Below are 20,643 nucleotides of genomic sequence, written 5' to 3' on the forward strand. Positions count from 1 at the left end.
ACTGGGCAATTATGGAGAGAAGGTCCCTTCCCACAGAATCAAGGACAACAGCAGTAAAATGTGTGCAGACTCCCTGCATCCTTCGATCCCAGCCTTGCCATCGAGGGGCAGGGACTGAAGGGCACAGGGCCGCAATGCCACCCAGCGAGAAAGGTGAGCGGACTTCTCATGCCACCCTCCCCAAGCTCCTTTGCAAGGCTGGGATCTGATCAGATCCCAGCTTCACAAAGTGGGGCAGGGCATCGCCCTGGCATCCATCTCTGGTTCAAGCCTTGTACATAGCAGGGAGACCACAACACCTCAAGGACCGCCTCTTTCCATATGAACCTACCCGGACCCTGAGATCATCTCCTTAGGCCCTCCTTCGTGTGCCTCCTCCTCGAGAGGTCCGGAGGGTGGCAATACGAGAACGGGGCCTTCTCTGCAGTGACTTCCCATCTGTGGAATGCTCTCCCCAGGGAAATTCACCTGGTGCCTTCATTATACATCTATAGGCACCAGGCGAAAACATTCCTTTTTAACCAGGCCTTTGGTTGATCCGATTTACATCCTGTAAGAGCCAGCATGGTGCAGTGGTTAAGAGCGGTGGACTCGGAATCTGGTGAACTGAGTTCACTTCCCCGCTCCTCCACATGCAGCTGCTGGGTGACCTTGGGCTAGTCACACTTCTCTGAAGTCTACAGAGCTATAATTCCCAGCACACTTAACAAATTACAGTTCCCAGGATTCTTTTTTGGGGGAAGGGGGGATGTGCTTTCAATGTATGGCATGTATGCAGCCTAAAAAAATAGCAATAGAGCCCACTGCAAATGCCTGCTCTGAGCCTCCAGTTTTCCCCCACCCCCATCATTCAACCCGGATACCAAGGTCCAGCTCCGAGAGCCTTCTGGCGGTTCCCTCACTGCGAGAAATGAGGTTGCAGGGAACCAGGCAGAGGGCCTTCTTGGTAGTGGCACCAGCCCTGTGGAACGCCCTCCCATCAGATGTCAAGGAAATAAACAACTATCTGACTTTTAGAAGACACCTGAAGGCAGCCCTGTATAGAGAAGTTTTTAATGTTTGATGTTTTATTGTGCTTTTAATATTCTGTTGGGAGGCACCCAGAATGGCTGGAGAAACCCAGCCAGATCCAGACGGGTGGGGTATAAATTATTATTATTATTATTATTATTATTATTATTATTATTATTATTAAAAACTCAGGCCAGTCAATCTGAGATTGTGACTGGCCCAAGGTCACCCAGCGAGCTTCGTGGCTGAGTGGGGATTCAAACCCTGGTCTCCGAGGTCCTAGTTCAATCCTCTAACCATTACGCCACACCAGCAATATCATGCTAGGGCAGCATTCCCCAGCCTGTGGCCCTCCAGATTGTCTGGATGGCCAATGGGATGATGGGAGCTGGCAATATCTGGAGAGCACCTGATTCGGAAGGCTGCCCTGTGGTATTGTGGGAAATCAAGACTGGTCAGATACAGCTGCAGATTATCAGTTATTTTATTGCATTTTTACGCTGCCTTTTCTTCAAAGAGCCTTGCCTGGTTTTCTTCTTCCTCATTTAACCCCCACAACGACTCTGCGAGGTAGGTTCGGCTGAGAGGCCAGTGAGTAGGAATCTGACCCTGGTTTCCTACAGGGTCCGGCTCACAAACCACTGTACCAAACTGGCTGTCCTTATATTCCCCAACTGTTCTCCAGAAGCCGGAAGAAGAGCGTGACTCAGAGACTCCTTGCCCAAGGCTGCCCCTCTAGAGATGCAATGTTTGGGTGGGTGTTCAATATGTCGCAATGAACGTCCTGGAGCCTCCGGCCACTCCTGTTGAGTTCTGAGATAATGCCGAGGATATTATTTGCGGCTGGTACGGTGCCGAAATGGATCGCTGGGACCGGTCTAAAAATTATTGTCAGCAGGAAGAAGATTAATTTCATTTATGCTCTTTGTCATGTCTCGCTGACTTCCTGGCTCACCCCACCCCCTGAGCGCGCGACCGCCAGCCTGTTATCTCCAGTGAACTGCCTCTGTCACTCTCAATTCACTTGCTGCTCAATTAAGTGTTATCTCGGGCATCTATCTATGCATCTTCTCCATATGACATCCTAGCCACCCACCCCTCCTCTCCAAGTCTAGCTGCGATCGTCACAGTTAGGATGCTGAGGAAGGGCAATGCTGAAATCGGAACAGAAAGTACGCAGATAGTTCCATGAACAAATAAAATTTCCACCTCAGAGTGTCGTTTATAAACAGAGCTGCTTTAGAAGCTGCAATGTGGCATGGTCTTCAAAAGTTGCCACAATAATATTAATACAGTGGTACCTCGGGTTAAGAGGGAGGCGGGTGGCGCTGTGGGTTAAACCACAGAGACTAGTGCTTGCCGATCAGAAGGTCAGCAGTTCGAATCCCTGCAACGGGATGAGCTCCCGTTGCTCGGTCCCAGCTCCTGCCAACCTAGCAGTTTGAAAGCACATCAAGTGCAAGTAGATAAATAGGTACCGCTCCTGCGGGAAGGTAAATGGCGTTTCCGTGCGCTGCTCTGGTTTGCCAGAAGTGGCTTAGTCATGCTGGCCACATGACCCGGAAGCTGTACGCCGGCTCCCTCGGCCAATAAAGCGAGATGAGCATCACAACCCCAGAGTCGGTCACGACTGGACCTAATGGTCAGGGGTCCCTTTACCTACCTCGGGTTAAGTACTTAATTCGTTCCAGAGATTCATTCTTAACCTGAAACTGTTCTTAACCTGAAGACCACTTTAGCTAATGGGGCCTCCCGCTGTTGCCGCGCCGCTGCTGCACAATTTCTGTTCTCATCCTGAAGCAAAGTTTTTAACCTGAGGTACTATTTCTGGGTTAGCGGAGTCTGTAACCTGAAGCGTATGTAACCTGAAGCGTATGTAACCCGAGGCACCACTGTAACAATAAAAAATTATAATATAGGATGTTCCCAATCAGATTGGCAGCACTTTGGGTACCGCTCAGAATTAAGCCAATGATTGTCTCCCCTGGAGTGATGCCTCGCTTCTCATTTCACATAGAGAAGTGGACTGGACTGTCTGAACATCACTTCAGCATTGGCGATGGGATAGAGTCCTCCATTGCATCTGAAGCAGCAAGCTAGTTTAGCGCTCCAGGTCAGACCGTGTGGCAAGCACAGTTCTATGGCGCTGTGGTCTAAACCACTGAGCCTCTTGGGCTTGCCGATCAGAAGGTTGGCGGTTCGAATCCGCACAACGGGGTGAGCTCACGTTGCTCTGTCCCAGCTACTGCCAACTTAGCAGTTTGAAAGCATGCCAGTGCAAGTAGATAAATAGGTACAGCTGTGGCGGGAAGGTAAACGGTGTTTCCGTCAGCTCTGGTTTCCGTCATGGTGTCCTGTTGTGCCAGAAGTGGTTTAGACATGATGGCCCCATGTCTGTGGACAAACGCCGGCTCCCTTGGCCTGAAAGCGAGATGAGCGCCACAACCCCATAGTCAACTTTGACTGGACTTAACTATCCAGGAGTCCTTTACCTTTACCTTGTCTTCCAGCAGGAGCTACAGTCAGGGAGATACCACTGCGATAGAACTGCCAACCGGGGGCTCTGAATACGTTCCCTCCATCTTGCAACCAGTCCAGTTAACATCTCAAGCATCTACGCTTCCACTATGTTCTCTGACATACAACGAAGGACCAGTTCTATAAGAATCCAGAGCAGGGTGTCAGGAGGGTCCCAGAATGAGAACATCTATTCCTGTTGGAAGATTTCAGTGCCAGAGTTGGGAAAGATATGGCAGGAGTGCCAGCTTGGACCCGTGACCATGGGTGCCTGGGGCCCTTGGTACCATGCAGCGTGCATGGCCCTGGCATCAAAATTTGTGGGTGCTCAGCCCCTTCATGGGGAATTTTGTGCTTGGGCCCCAGGAAGTTGGCACCTATGACACATGGGACAACTGCATGGGGCATTTTGGTATTGGCAGGATGAACAAGAACGGACAAAGGCTGCTGTCCCTCAGCAACTGCTGCCTGAGGCAGTTGCTTCACTGTGCCTAATGGTGGAACTGGTCCTGTACAATCATACCTTGGTTTTCAAATGGCTTAGTTTACGAACAACTTGGAACTTGAATGCCACAAACCCGGAAGTAGGTGTTCTGGTTTGGAAAGTTTACCTCAGAAACCGAATGGCCAGTGCGGCTTCCACTGTTTCCAATTGACTGCAGGATACTCCTGCAGCCAATCAGAAGCTGTGCTTCGGTTTCCGAATGTTTCGGAAGTCAAATGGACTTCCGGAATGCATTCTGTTCGAAAACCAAGGTACAACTGTATAGCCGTTTGCTGTAACCAGAATGTTTTGTCTCTTTTTCATGAGCAAAACATGGGTTTACCCAATTACTCAGTGAAAGAACAGCTGATGTCACCCATTGTTACAACACTTTCTTTTTGGGTGGCCTTCCTGATTTCATTCACTGCCTCAAGGTCCGAGCCTCATAGCAGGCAATATTCGACTTCCAGTTCTCGATTCATTTTGGAAGATTGTTATTTGCATGCGTAAGGGCGTGTTCCATTTAAGAACCTGTATGATGTTCTGGTTTAAGTGTTGGGTGAAGACCTGGGAGAACAAGGTTCAAATCTTCACTTAGCCAAGGAGCTGACTGGGTGAAAATAATAATAATAATAATAATAATAATAATAATAATAATAATAATAATAATAATTTATTACTTATACCCCGCCCATCTGGCTAGGCCTCCCCAGCCACTCAGGACAGCTTCCAACAGAATATTAAAAACACAATAAAACATCAAACATTAAAAATTTCCCTAAACAGGGCTGCCTTCAGACAACTGTGCACACCACTTTGAGCTCCTTGGAGGAATGGCAGGATACAAATATAATAACTTTGTACATATGAAAATGAATAAATAAAGACAACCAACATCTTGTGTGATTGATTAATCCTGCACGCTAGTTGTGCCTCGATTCTGCAGACATCAAGTGATGAACAGACCAATGTGAGCCAAGGCATATTTTAAAAAGTCATAGAATGAGCACTCACACTTTAAAATGGGGTGCCCTTTGCGGGATCACACGCGGTGCTACAGTTCCCAGGGAGCTTAATGGTAAACGGGAATTGGCCTGCCTCTTAGTGTTATTATTTGGAGGTTCACACCCAGCCTCAGAAGTCAAGTTACACTGCTGAGAGGTGGGGCCAGTCCCATTTATATATAGGGGGTGGAGCCGACAATAGCCAGGCAGTTGGCTCTGGAGATTCACCCTCCCTCCCCTCCCTTTGTTTAATGTTTTCTTATTTGCAGGTTAGCTTTTTCTTCCTGTTTAGCAGGCACTGCTACTGTCTTTAACTGGTTGCTGTTGAAGGACCGGGAAGAAATTTTCCTGCATTGGCAGGTTTTGTCTTCCCCGTAGCAATTCATCACAACTTTGGCAGTTATGGCCTTGGGTGGAATCCTTTAGTCTTTTCTTCCCTATAATGGGGGGTGAGTGGGCATGAAGTGGTGATTCACCCCCCTGCGGCGATGATTCCAGGGTCCCCTCTTAAAGGGGTTATATAATGGGTGTCACTGGCCATACACCGAAAGGTCGTCAGTGAACTACCCTGCGTGTGGGGATATGGGCTGGGCTGCCTGCTACACTTACGTCTCACAGAGCACCCCCATATCCCATTTACCCTGATGTGCCCCACTTCCCCTGGCTGGGGGGGGGGGAGGGTGCTGGGAGGCCTAAGCCAAGGTGTTCCTAGAAGTTTAATAAAGTTGTGGCCTAATTTTTAATTCCATAACATTGTCAGAGTCTTTATTCCTTTCTTATGATCCCTGGGGGCTGGGGCTGTCGCGCCTGGTCACGTAAAGGGGGCAGATCAAAGGTTTAAGAGTTAGGTATGAGGTGTGGAGTATCTTGCTAGGGACTGAAACTTGTAAAAAATAAATAAAAAACCATCAGTTAATCTCAGCCCATCCCTGATTCTAGTTCATCGGCTCCTTCTCCACCGTGCATACTGAACATCAAAGAATACCCTCAAAGTATTGCTGAAAGGTAAATGGAATAAAGATTGAAAACGATAATATTTTTGAAGGGGGGAAAAAGTGGCACAGAGCATGAACACAGCGCTGCAGATTACACATTCGAGACAGGAGCTGTAAATTAATAATACTACAATGCTTGCTCATTTAACAGATAAGCCTTAGACTGGCAGTTTAATTTGTATGCACAGTGACGACAACGGCCATTGAGATCAAGGAGGGGTCTCCCCTGGCTAGTACTGTGTCAGGGAGATCCTTAGGAGAAGAACTCATATTTCAGGACCTTTTAAATGCACTATTCAATTTTACTTTGACAACCTTTGTTGGTGCCATTCCTGTTGCTAACCACAGAAACCAATCCCCTTTTTTCTCTCTCTTCATCTTGCTGTTGATGGACCATCTTTGTCCTGCAGCCTTCAAGCCAACTTACTTCCCTGGAGCTCCTCATAAAACGTCTATTCATTTCTTACTTGCCGTCAACAACATTGCTGTTTTGCAAAGGTGGCTTTCACCAAAGCAGGGTTTCTTATCCCTATCTCATCCACGGATGAGATACGAGGCTCTCAGGCCTCATGCTGGCTTATACCTTCCTAAGCTTGTCATCAAACCTCTCCGTTCTGAAGGAAATCAGCCCTGAGTGCTCACTGGAAGGACAGATCCTGAAGTTGAGGCTCCAATACTTTGGCCACCTCATGAGAAGAGAAGACTCTCTGGAAAAGTCCCTGATGTTGGGAAAGATGGAGGGCACAAGGAGAAGGGGACGACAGAGGACGAGATGGTTGGACAGTGTTCTCGAAGCTATGAACATGAGTTTGACCAAGCTGCGGGAGGCAGTGGAAGACAGGAGTGCCTGGCGTGCTCTGGTCCATGGGATCATGAAGAGTTGGACACAACTAAACGACTAAACAACAACAACAACAAAGCTTGTCATCCCCTATCCTATGATAAAGGAAATTATTTCCCATAATGAACTGAGAGGCGGTTCTGACATTCCACAATCAAGTCAATAAGAAGTACCCAAGATGTGCCAATGCATAAAAACTTGGGACCCAAGTTAAAGTAAGGGACCCCTGGACGATTAAATTCAGTCAAAGGCGACTATGGGGTTTCAGTGCTCATCTCGCTTTCAGACCGAGGGAGCCAGCGTTTGTCCACAGACAGCTTTCTGGGTCATGTGGCCAGCATGACTAAACCGCTTCTGGCAGAACAGGACACCGTGACGGAAACCAGAGCACATGGAAACGCCATTTACCTTCCCGCCGCAGTGGTACCTATTTATCTACTTGCACTGGCGTGCTTTCGAACTGCTAGGTTGTCAGGAGCTGGGACAGAGCAACGGAAGCTCACCCCGTCACATGGATTTGAACCGCCAACCTTCCGATCGGCAAGCCCAAGATGCTCAGAGGTTTCGACCACAGTGCCACAGCGTCCATGGGACCGAAGTAGGGATAGACAACATAGGAATTAGACTAGCCTGCTGCATCAGACCAGTGGTCCATAGAGTCCATCATCTTGTTCTTGTAGTGGCCAAAGCTGGACATTACTACAAAAGTGCCCTGCCCACCTGAGATTCCCAACAACTGATATTCAGAGGCCTAATCAGGAAGTGGAGAGTTCGACCGAATATTACGAGGCAGTTCTACATATCTGCTGTCTCTACAGGAGTGTATCCCCCCTTTTTTTGCCAATTCTTTTTACTGATTTTCCAAAATTTTTAACAAATTGTCACCAAATTAATACAAATCCAATACAAATGTAAAAGCTGACTTCCCGAACACCCCAGATGTCCCCTCTATTTTCCTCCCTCCTTTGTGGTCCCAATAAAATAACTTTTCCAACCATCATTTCAAAATACATTCATCCCTTCTCCCTACGCATCACCTGTTCAATTACCAATTTCTGCTATGGCTTTTATACATTGTTATAGCCTGTTCTCAAAATAGTTGAGTAGAGTAAATCCTCTGCTATCTATCTATAATAGTTGTTCATCAATTTTCAAACATTTCCTTCTGGTACCTCTTGAGTGACGCTTTGCCTGAGAAAAGCAGATCTTGCTTCCTCCCAGACAACATACACACATTCCTCATTAACATGGCATTGATTTTCAAACATGGGTAGGCAAACCAAGGCCCGGGGGCCGGATCCGACCCAATCGCCTTCTAAATCCAGCCCGTGGATAGTTCGGGAATCAGTGTGTTTTTATATGAGTAGAATGTGTCCTTTTATTTAAAATGCATCTATGGGTTATTTGTGGGGCCTGCCTGGTGTTTTTACATGAGTAGAATGTGTGCTTTTATTTAATGCATCTCTGGGTTATTTGTGGGGCATAGGAATTCGTTCATTTTTCCTCCAAAAAATATAGTCCGGCCCCCTACAAGGTCTGAGGGACAGTGGACCGGCCCCCTGCTGAAAAAGTTTGCTAGCCTTGAACATAGCTGTCTGACATCTGGCCCCAGCCTCACTGATGTGGCGTGCAGAGGGTGAAAATGAAACCCCTAGAATTTTTTTTTGTATAAATATATAATATACATTCCTCCCCTCTAACACTGCCAATCTCCCAGTATCACCCACCCTTCACATTTCGCCAAATTTAACCTTCAGTTTTACATATAACCAGTTCATTAATAAATAAACACAATCCAAATCTCTTCTAGCGTATCCTAAAGGGGACTCCCATGCCTTTAAAAGTGTGGCGGCGGGGAATTCAATTGCTCTTTTAATTGCTGAAGTGTTATATTGCACATTTTAATCGTGCTCAGCATTTAGATTTTAATATTTTAATGGGATTGTTTTATTGTGCAATTATGGTATGTTTTCAATTATTCAGTATTTTAACAACATTCTCTGTGTTGGATGCAGCTTGGAATCCATCTGGGCATTATGTGATTATTATTATTATTATTATTATTATTATTATTATTATTATTTGCGTGTTCAGACCCAGAGACCTCCCCCTAAATAAAAACACATTTGACTCAAATGTTAGTTTTGGTTTTTGGCAGAATTTAGGTCACAACTTTACTGATTACAGAAAGTGAGTATTTGCATAGGCTCTGGTTCGACTAGCTCCCTTGCAGGCAGCGCTGACCCAGGGCACCAGCATAGGTCAGCCAAGGGTGAACACCTGAGGTAGGCGAAAAGCTGGGAACACACTATGTTCACCCCCCAGATGCCCCCCTGGACTCAGGCATGGGCACAACCCCCTCTCAGGGGTTGACCAAACCAGTTGAGTCCATGGATTCCTTTAACAGAATACCCTTCACATAGGGGTGGCGAGAGCATTCTCCCCTCCCTATCACCTGAACCAGTGCCTATCCACAAAATTACAAGTTGTGACGATTTGCTACGCAGCAGGCGAAACCCAAATGGCAACAGCCAATCAGCCAAGTGGGGAAATTTCCTGCCGTGCCCCTGTCCCAACGACACACGACGGCATAGCAAGGTCAATCGCAAAATGCCCTAAAAGTAGGAAGAGGTGGGCAGGTGTTCCGATGCACGAGCTGAAAGAGGAAGCTCTGGGTCATGTGCATGGGTATATATAGGTCCCTCAATCCATTTAGACTGCACCCCATTGGCCAGATTAAACCCAGCAACGAGGGACCAACCAATCGGGTGTTGTGGCTATCCAGTAGACCCACCCACAACACAAGGGATCAGTCTGCAGGTCTCACCGCAACACATGATCTCTTTTAGGGAGGACACGATTAACCATCTTACTGAACATCTACCCAACAAGCAAGTTAGTGCTATTTCAATACACATCCCCCCCCCCCCCGCCACGAATGAACACAGTATGTATTCCTGAAGTCCCACTTGACACCATGTTGCAGTATGGGCATTTAATTTGTCTGCCTTTTGGGAAACTGATGTCCATATGTAGCAGAGCAAGTACAGCAGAACTGTAGTTAGAAATACCAGTGGATTCTTGAAAATGATAGCATCAAGAGATTAACACTGCTACTGAGCATCATACTAGGAACTGAAATTATTTTTAGGAAGCAGTCACATGTTAAGTGAAGAGCCGAGTGCACTTAGTTAAAATGCTTACATCCTTTTTGTGTCCAAATGTATTAGGGGAAATGCAAAACATGTCCTAAATAGATATGTCTTAGCTAGCCTTCTTTCTCCAGATCATTTTTATTAATTTTCCAAATTCTTACAGCAAACCAAATTTAATTAAATTTATTACAATTTCTTAAAATCAGGTTTCCTGCTTCGGTTCTGAACATAGCTTGGTAGCTCAGAGGCAGAGGCTTTGCCCAGATTCAATTCGTGGCATTTCCAGCTAGGGCTGCAGAATAACGCTCAACAAACAGGTCAACTAAAAAAGGCTTCAGGCTTTATTCTCTCTCTTGCTTAGTTTTAAGGCTAGTTGATTTGCATTGTGTTATACAATGGTGTCTGGATGGAATTTTAAATGACATACTTACTTATTGACACTATGATTGTTTGTCACTGTTCCTAATGCACCTTTTCCCTGGAAAAGGAACATTTCTCCGACGAAAATAGAGCTGTCCCCTCCAACATTTCTCCAATGAAAATAGGGAGATTCTGGGATCAAATCAGAAACTGGAATGGCTTCTCTAAATCCGAGACTGTCACTGGAAAACAGGGACACTTGGAGGGGCTGCAATTGTTGTACATCAGTGTGTTGCGAGACACTTTGGGCACTGTTTGTTGAGATGAATGAAGCAATGAAGGAACATAGCTATCTTCCAATGGGGTGTTGTTATGAATGAGTTATTGACTCTAAAATATGTGATCAGGAGCATAAGCCAATAATGGTTTACTAAGAATCATTAGCACGTCAATCTTTCCAATAACCACTTCCATAGTCAAGGTGTCAACTCAAGCTTCCAATTTTCATCATTGCTTTCATCATTGAGAAAGAACCTTTAATGCTGAAGACACTAATTGTGGTCTTTGCAGGGGATGAAATCAACATCTTTCTATTTGTAGACAAGTAGGGTAGGTTTCTTGTCTCATCAAAGATCAATCAGATGTGTCGAAAGGAGGGTGGCATCTGATCTGTTACAACAAAAAGGCTGACATGGGTAATTAGGATTATCTTTGGCATTTGCAGATGTTCATGATGTTACACGCAACCAGTTCCTTGAATAATGATTGGTACCGTTGGTAAATCTGGAGATGTTGTAAGAAACCTGACAATGTCATGTTGTACGGAGTTTTGCAATCAATGGTTTCTTCATGGCTGAAATCCTTTCTCCAGTCTTTGAGATATTCAAGTTGGTTCCTGACAGTGCCTTCCTGCCCTGATATGACCTCTGAGATCCCAGGTTTAATGTTGGTGCAGTGTGACCCAATTTGTAGACTGTTCTCTGATAATGATCTCCTTATACTGCTGCATTGAGCTTTGGCAGAAATTCAGAGGAACCTTCCGTGAAAACTTCCCTTAGCCCAGATGAATAAGGCCTTTATTAAATATCAACCAATTGCCCATCAGCACAATGGACGGCCTTTTCATTCTCCCATCTACTGTTTCTCCTCTTTAATTTCTGCATTTTATAAGATGGTGCATTGCTCTGGGGAAGAATGCATTTGTTCACAGGGAGCACGTGAGCGGCAAAGTTATTAGCAGCTCTACAGAAAAATATGGAAGCGATTTCAACACAAACACTTCCTAATGGAGGGTGGGCGGTATTGTTTAGTCCTGAGGGCTGCACTAGCTTTTGGGGAGGCTGCACACCAGTGGTCAGGGCCAAAGGCAAAAGCAGACAAAGCAATGAATATATGTTTAACATTTCTACACTAGGCTAGTTTCTACGGGTACACACTCCACTTTACCCTCAGGGATGCGGGTGGCACTGTGGTCTAAACCACTGAGCCTCTTGGCAGAAGGTTTGAATCCCTGTGACAGGGTGAGCTCCCGTTGCTCTGTCCCAGCTCCTGCAAACCTAGCAGTTCAAAAGCACACCAGTGCAAGTAGATATATAGGTATCGCTGCGGCAGGAAGGTAAATAGCGTTTCTGTGTGCTCTGGTCTCTGTCATTGTGCCAGAAGCAGTTTAGTCATGCTGGCCACATGACCTGGAAAGCTGTCTGTGGACAAACGCCGGCTTCCTCGGCCTGAAAGCGAGATGAGCGCCGCAACCCCATAGTCGCCTTTGACTGGACTTAACTGTCTTGGGGTCCTTTACCTTTTTTTATCCTCATAGTTCAAAGACACATTCCAGGCATGGAAAAACACTCAAGGAGGTTGTGACGCAGGGACAACGAGCGTCATGGCTTGGGAAGAGTCCCAAGGGGTGGATAGAAAACCCTTCTCACGCAGACACAACCCTTCCATGTTTAGCATGGGACCCATGTGTGGATTATGATGTGATTATCCAGCAGATAAACAATCTTGTCATCTCACTATCACACACATGGATACGGTGATTTTTAAAATATATATATATTATTAAAGATTTCTTGGTTTTCACAAATACGTGCATTGTCTCTTTTTTCAAGTTGTGTTTTCTACAAATCAGTTTCATTTGTTGTGAGACATTAGTGTTGCATTACAGTGTTAGGTTAGGAAGAAAAGAGGGGGGAAAGGGGGAGGGGGAACAGTGGGTGGGGTGGGGTGGCAATGCTTCTATTATTTTACTTAGTGTATGTGTGAGGTTTTGCGTCAGCATCACTTGTGTGGGTTCTCTTACTATTCGCTTGTCGTACTTCCTTGGTGGTGAGAGAGGATGGGGGTCAAACCATATGATTTAATCATCCAAATATGTATTCTGGGGGGGGGGGGACTGCACACTCGCTCCTATGCAGATGTGCAGCTCCTATAGGATTTTTTCTCCCCCTCCTCGCAGGGAATGTATATTGCAGATTGGAATTTGGGCTGGAAAAGTCATACCGAGACAATCCCACCTGGCTTGTTACTTTGCTTTCTGATCTGCAATTAATAAAAGTCAGATCAAAAGCCTGGGATGTGGTATCTTATTTCCATTTGCTTTCCAGATCCTTAGAAATACCAGACAGATGTTTTAATTCACTGCATAAAAGCCTGTGCGAGAGCTGAGTATCGGTGGAGGTTTAAAGAAAGACTGTAGGCACGCAGGGCTGACCTTCTCTTTGAGTTGGCTTTCATGCAGCACGCAGTTGTCATCCCACTAATTTTCCTCAAGCACTCATCTGGCATCCTTTAAATCAAGCCTGCATTTTCAATCCATAACCTTAATATGAATATGTATGTATACTGTGTGCTGCAATCTCACATTTCTGAGACTTCAAAGCATTTCTGTAAAGATTACTACATGGCGGGGAAACCCGTCGGAAAGAATGTAGCTATACACCTGCGATCGCTTAGTGCTTTTCATCCTTCTGTTGATTTCGGAGAGTGGCGGTTGGGGAATGTACCATTCATTTCCTAGACACCCCTCCTTCATGAATCCCGCTAAAATAATTTGTATCCCGCCTCTCAAGTTTTAAAAAGAAACACAAACCCACCATTACAGCTTCTATAGCAGGGCCAGGCAACCTACTGCATTCTGAAATAAGTTTCATTTGGTTTTACAAGTATAAAATTATAACAATACAACCATATACAGTGGTACCTCGGGTTACAGATGCTTCAGGTTACTGGCGCTTCAGGTTACAGACTCCGCTAACCCAGAAATAGTACCTCAGGTTAAGAACTTTGCTTCAGGATGAGAACAGAAATTGTGCGGTTATACGGCAGCGGCAACAGGAGGCCCCATTAGCTAAAGTGGTACCTCAGGTTAAGAACAGTTTCAGGTTAAGAACGGACCTCCAGAATGAATTAAGTTCTTAACCCGAGATACCACTGTACATGCACACTGAAGATTCCTTCTACTATATCTTTTTCAATAATCTATGTTTGATATCACTCCATTGTCTCCATAGTACTTGCTACGTTACAAGTGTTATTGGAATCCTGCTAATGTTTCCATCTGCTTACAGTGGTCTCCAAGATAAATTATAATTTCCCCCCATTATTTGTTAAAATTTTGGTCTTCCTGGTTCCTGAGCTTTCCGGTCAGTTTCGTCATTTTGGTGTAGTCCAACAGTTTAATTTGCCATTCCTCTCTGCTGCATTCTGTTTTTTTTAATAACAATTTATTAATTTAAAATAAACCTAAAACAACAATATATAAAGAAAAAACAAAACAAAAAACCCCATCATAATAAAAAAAGTTAAACCATAATTTTTGTTTGACTTCTCTCCTCTCTCCCTCTTGGTTTCATTGTTTAATGCTTGTTCACTCACGTCCTTATAGCCTTATTATCTTAATAATCCATTTTTAGACCTTGTTCATCTTAATACAAGTGAGTTATTTAACGTTATACTAATGTAAAATTCTATACAGTTGTACCTCTTGTTACGTCAGTCTCCATCTGTGTTTTTTCAGGATATGAATGCTGCAAGCCCAAAAGTGTATACCGTATTTTTTGCTCTATAGGACGCACCGGACCATAGGACGCACCTTGTTTTAGAGGGGGAGAACAAGGGGAAAAAAATCTCCCACTCTCTGCTCAGCGCCCCTTCAGCGAAGTGGCAGGAGAAACGGAGCCCCTTCCATTTCTCCTCCTGCTTGGCTGAAGGGGCGCTGCGCAGCTCTCCCTCTCTGCTGAAGCCCCTGGAACACAGTGGGAACTCGCGCTGCGCTCCGAAGGCTTCAGGTGGCTATCCCTGAAGCCTGGAGAGTGAGAGGGGTCAGTGTGTACCGACCCCTCTCGCTCTCCAGGCTTCAGTGAAAGCAACGCGAAGCCTCTGGAGCACTCCCTCTGCGCTTCGGAGGCTTCACGTTGCTATTGCTGAAGCCAAGGAGCCTGCATTCACTCCATAGGACACACACACATTTTCCCTTAATTATTGGAGGGGGAAAAGTGTGTCCTATAGAGTGAAAAATATGGTACTTTCGGGTTTCGCCACGCACACATGCGCAGAAGCGCTCTATCGCGCCGTGTGCACACACAGAAGTGGTGCTCTAGTTGTGGACTTTTTGGGGTGCGAACGGCACCCCGGAACGTATCGAGTCCATAACTAGAGGTACCACTGTACACAAAGCTTTAAAGAAGAGCATTCAACCTTTACTCTTTTTTTAATATTCAAAGTCCTCTTTCTGTCTTGGGTTCTACGCTAACTAGTTTGTCCTGTATAGTTCAATAGTTTAGTTTACCAATCTTCTTCATCTTCTTTAACAGAGGCTTCTTCTCTCTACTGCATTCTGGATGTGGTTAGACCACAGTTGCTCTCCAGCATGGCCAATAGTGAATGATGATGGGAGTTGTAGTCTAACAACATCTAGAAGGCTACGCTGTTGTATAGACTGCTACAATCTAAAGGTAAAGGTAAATTAGGTCCAGTCGTGACCGACTCTCGGGTTGCGGTGCTCATCTCGCTTTATTGGCCGAGGGAGCTGGCGTACAGCTTCTGGGTCATGTAGGCAGCATGACTAAGCCACTTCTGGAGAACCAGAGCAGCGCACAGAAACGCCATTTACCTTCCCGCAGGAGCGGTACCTATTTATCTACTTGCACTTGATGTGCTTTCGAACTGCTAGGTTGGCAGGAGCAGGAACCGAGCAACAGGAGCTCACCCCGTCATGGGGATTCGAACCGCCGACCTTCTGATCTGCAAGTCCTAGGCTCTGTGGTTTAACCCACAGTGCCACCCGCTAAAAACACGCATGTATCCTATTTGGTGTATTGTACATGCATGTTGCATTTAGGCACATCAGATTATTTTTAAAGACCCTCATAACCAAATTTTGTGCATTCCTCTTGATCGTCTGATTGGCACTGATTTCTAAGGACCATTGTTAGGACGCAAGAATGTGGCTGGATGAGGGATTATTGAGGGTTGCCAATGAAAATGAGAGGAATAAGAAACCTTATGGATTTGATGCATACATTTGTGATTCAGAACAGAACTTTGCTATGAACTGCAGAAAAAGGTGAGGCACCAAACACAGAATTTAAACTTCTTGACAATTTCAGCTTTCCGTTTTGGAAGAAAAGAAAACAAGTATCTAGTCTTCATGGCTGCAAAGATGTGTATTTTCACAATGCCTGTTGAGATATCAGAAACCAGATGGGTAGCAGAATGGACTGCCTGGGCACATAGGGTTTAAATTTGGAGAGCACACAGCCCTGGTTAAAGTGGATCGAAGGTTGAGAAATTATGGGATGGCCTACAGGCTGTTCCTCTTGCACAGGTGTGGATTTGGAAACACCTGTTGCAGAAAATTTGCCGTAAGCATAAGGCAAAACTCTTCCACAGGAACAACAGAGTATCCCATAGGCCTTCTAAGGAACAATCGATTTATATGCTTAGAGCAAATATAACTTCTCTATTCCTCATGCGCAATCACTACCCATGTCAGGCTGACCTAGTTTGAAATTTGACATATTGACTTCTCAGGGATGGTTCCTAACAGAATTTCCTCCTCACATCGGCTTGCTGTGTGAGACATTCTAGGTTACTTCTCAGCCAGTCTGCAGCCAATGTCATTCTGACCACCTTGTTTTGTGACTGCCCTGGAATGAACTCTGATAAGTCACAGCCATTTCTTTTTAAAAGAATACTGAAGTGATGCATTGCGGGAGTCACAGAAGGGAAGCTGGGGTATAACCTCAGGTAAACTTGACGAAAGTTGGGGCAGTGAATTTGGACAGAGTCCAGGAGGCAAGGGGATCACTTACTGCAAATCATGCTCCTTTGAAATATTACAGCCATATTACATAATAATGTCACACAAAGGTTAAGAGGTGCATGATAAACACAATTCCTTATGCCCAGAGATGGAAAGAAGATAAAGTCCCTACTAGAGATGAAGGGCAAATTGAACAGTTGGACTACACCAAAATGGTGAAACTGACTGGAAAGCTCAGGAACCAGGAAGACCAAAACTAATAAAGAATGGGGGGTGGGGAATTATAATTTATCTTGGAGACCACTGTAAACAGATGGAAACATTAGCAGAATTGCAATAACACTTGTCATGTAGCAAGTACTATGGAGACAATGATGTTATATAAAATATATATTAATGGAAAAGATGCAGTAGAAAAGGTTTAATATAAGGAGCCATGGAGGGGAGGTGGGAAGTCCAGAGATTCGGAGGAATCTGTAAATGTGGATGTGAATAGTTGTACAGTGGTACCTCGGGTTAAGTACTTAATTCGTTCTGGAGGTCCGTTCTTAACCTGAAACTGTTCTTAACCTGAAGCACCACTTTAGCTAATGGGGCCTCCTGCTGCCGCCGCGCCGCCAGAGCATGATTTCTGTTCTCATCCTGAAGCAAAGTTCTTAACCTGAAGCACTATTTCTGGGTTAGCGGAGTCTGTAACCTGAAGCATATGTAACCTGAAGCGTATGTAACCCGAGGTACCACTGTATTGTTATAATTATATACTTGTAAAATCAAATAAAAATATTTCAAAAAACAAAACAAAGACACAACCCCTTATAACCATCCCTGCCTTGGAAGGATGCTCAGTGCATTTCCAATAACTGCCAAATCCTGTCCCAAGAGAAACTTAAAGTATTTGTTCCCATTGATACCCATAGCCTGGAAAAGTTTATGTATCTGCAGCATAATTCAGAGAACCGTGTGGACATCCATTAAGGAAGGGGTGGATTTGCTAACCCCTTCTGACCTGCGTTTTTGGTGGTACACCAAGCCTGAACGCAGGAACAAGCAACATATGCCTAGCTTCTGCCTGCTGGGCCACCTCTTGGCTAAGGGAGGTCCTGCTATCTCACCAGAGGGGGGAAATGAACGAATTCCTATGCCCCACAAATAACCCAGAGATGCATTAAATAAAAGCACAAATTCTACTCATGTAAAAACACCAGGCAGGCCCCACAAATAACCCAGAGATGCATTTTAAATAAAAGGACACATTCTACTCATGTAAAAAGACGCTGATTCCCGGACCATCTGCGGGCTGGATGTAGAAGGCGATTGGGCCGGATCCAGCCCCCGGGCCTTGGTTTGCCTACCCATGCTTTACATAGACAATCACGCAACATCCAGCTATGACTATTGACATGAATTTATGCCTGAAAACTCATTACTAGGATAATTAATTTTTTGAAAAGCAATTTATGCTGTAGTTTCAAATGCATTCACACCAGCCCACGTGTCTTACAGAACACAAACAAAGATGTACAGCACATGCGAGTGGCTATTCTCCTTAAATCAACATTCAGTGGACAACCATGGTACATAGCTGTCAACTTACAGATTTGAAAATAAGGGACCAACAGCCTCGAAAATAAGGGATCAGCAGCCAAAATAAGGGATTTTCCAAGCACAGGTATATTCAACTTCTGATCCCCTCCAAGCCAAAGGCAGAAAGCCCAGCCAGTAGCCAAATGAAGCCTCAAGTGGTGGTTCCCACAGCGCAGCAACCCGGCAAAGGGGATGCAGCAAGGAAAACCACCGTCACCTCTCTGCTGGGAAGCGCTGAGCAAAGGCGAATCCCCAGGCAACGCGGTCGATTTGATCGGCACAAGGCATGCAAGCTCCACCCCCCAGTCATTCTAAGACTCCTTATTGGATGAGCAACGCAGCCAAGCAACACAGTTGGAGCCTCCCTCCTCCATGGCTAGGAGGGAGATGAGCTGCTTCCTTTGAAACCTGGGAAATTTAAGGGACATCATCAATAAGGGACAGCAGCAGGACACAGTGCTGGGATAAGGGACTTTCCCGCCAAATAAGGGACGGTTGACAGCTATGCCATGGCAGCAAGAGCACAGTAGGACCTTCACAGGCTATGACAAGTTGAGTCAGGGACTCAAAATGCCCCCCCTCCGGTGATGGAGTTCATTTCCCTTTTTGCAGCGATGCAGCTCATGTTATCAGATGAAACACTGCTTCTCAGGTCAAATCAGTGTTTGTTCAGATGCTGACATGCCCCAGCCATTTTGCCAGAAGAAAGTATGCCCTTCCAAACGCACGAAGCTCCAGAGCCACTGGCAGAAGTGCCACTCAAGTTGGGAATCAAAGAGATCTCCCACCATGATCAGGCTTACTTTGAGCCAGGGATGATGGAGGGTTCAGATTGCTGCACATTCCTATATGAGTCGCACCTGAACCGCATATCTTGGGGCAGTTTAGACCTTAGTTAACCATCAGATTTAGCACTTCTCCCAATGAGATGCTGCTCTGAGCAGCTCAGGCATAGCGAAAATGCAGATGGGTGCAAACCGAAGCTGCTTGCTGGGTGGAATGGCAGCAGTTCAAAAGCATACCAGTGCAAGTAGATAAATAGGTACCACTGTGGTGGGCTGGCAAATGGCATTTCTGTGCACTCTGGCTTCCGTCACGGTGTCCCGTTGCGCCAGAAGCAGTTTAGTCATGCTGGCCACATGACCCGGAAAGCTGTCTGTGGACAACGCCGATTTCCTCAACCTGAAAGCAAGATGAGCGCCACAACCCCATAGTCACCTTTGACTGGACTCAACTGTCCAGGGGTCCTTTATCTTTACTTTACCTTTTTGCTATACTAGCTTGCCTCCATTAAGAGGATGGGGTGGGGTGGGCTGGCTGGTGTGGTGCAAACACATAGGCGGAGCTTTCCAGCACTCTTGCCAGGGCATTTGCCAGGGCCCCACCTCTCTGCCCCTCTTTCCCATTAAGCAACAGCAACCCACCTGCTGGGAAGTGAGCATAGTGACTCTACTGCTCTGCCCCCTGAGCCCCCAGGAAGCCACTTCTGCATTTAAATATGTCTTCTACTATTTATTTTGAGAGGACCCCCCAAATTTCTGATTAATGAGGGGCTGAAATGATGGATGAAAACAGGTGAACGTGACAACAACCAAGAAACAGAAGCGCTTCACCAGCCACTAGATTTGAGAGTACCATCAGCTTGCAAAAAGTTTTCACTCCTTAAAAGTAATTAGTACTAGAAACTCACCTCTGAGGTGGGGTTTCCGGATCAATAAATTGGAAAGATTTATTTCAGTCACCATAGACAAAGGATGGGAATACAAAGGAGCAGTATATACAGTGGTACCTTGGGTTACATACGCTTCAGGTTACGGACGCTTCAGGTTACAGACTCCGCTAACCTGAAAGTAGTACCTTGGGTTAAGAACTTTATCTCAGGATGAAAACAGAAATCGTGAGGCGGCAGCGCGGTGGCAGTGGGAGGCCCCATTAGCTAAAGTGGTGTCTCAGGTTAAGAACAGTTTCAGGTTAAGAACGGACCTCCAGAACGAATTAAGTTCTTAACCCGAGGTACCACTGTAAGGGGAAAGTAAAATGTGAGATACGTAGAACGATAGAACGAGGGAGAAATGAGCAAAACCTGAGAAACAATAGGAACTAAACAACATGGCATTACAAAGGGATATAAAGATAGCAGCAATTACACAAGAATAATTAGCGAACAGAAATAATTGGCAAATAAAAATAACCAACTAAAAGTAATAACTGGCAAATAAAAATAATGAACTAACAGAAATAACTGGCAAATAAAAAATAATTAACCAAACTGCTACTAGCCAATAAAGCATATATATTACTGAGCCTTAAATGGCACCCTCCTAAAACTCCTGCCAGTTCAAACTAGTTAAAAGTGTATTAATTTCCCAGCTGCATAGTAATTTAGGCTAATGATTAAAGTGTGTGTGTGTGTTGGGGGGTGGGTTA

Source organism: Podarcis filfolensis (genome assembly GCF_964270895.1).
Source record: "Podarcis filfolensis genome assembly, chromosome: 10".
NCBI classification, from domain to species: domain Eukaryota; kingdom Metazoa; phylum Chordata; class Lepidosauria; order Squamata; family Lacertidae; genus Podarcis; species Podarcis filfolensis.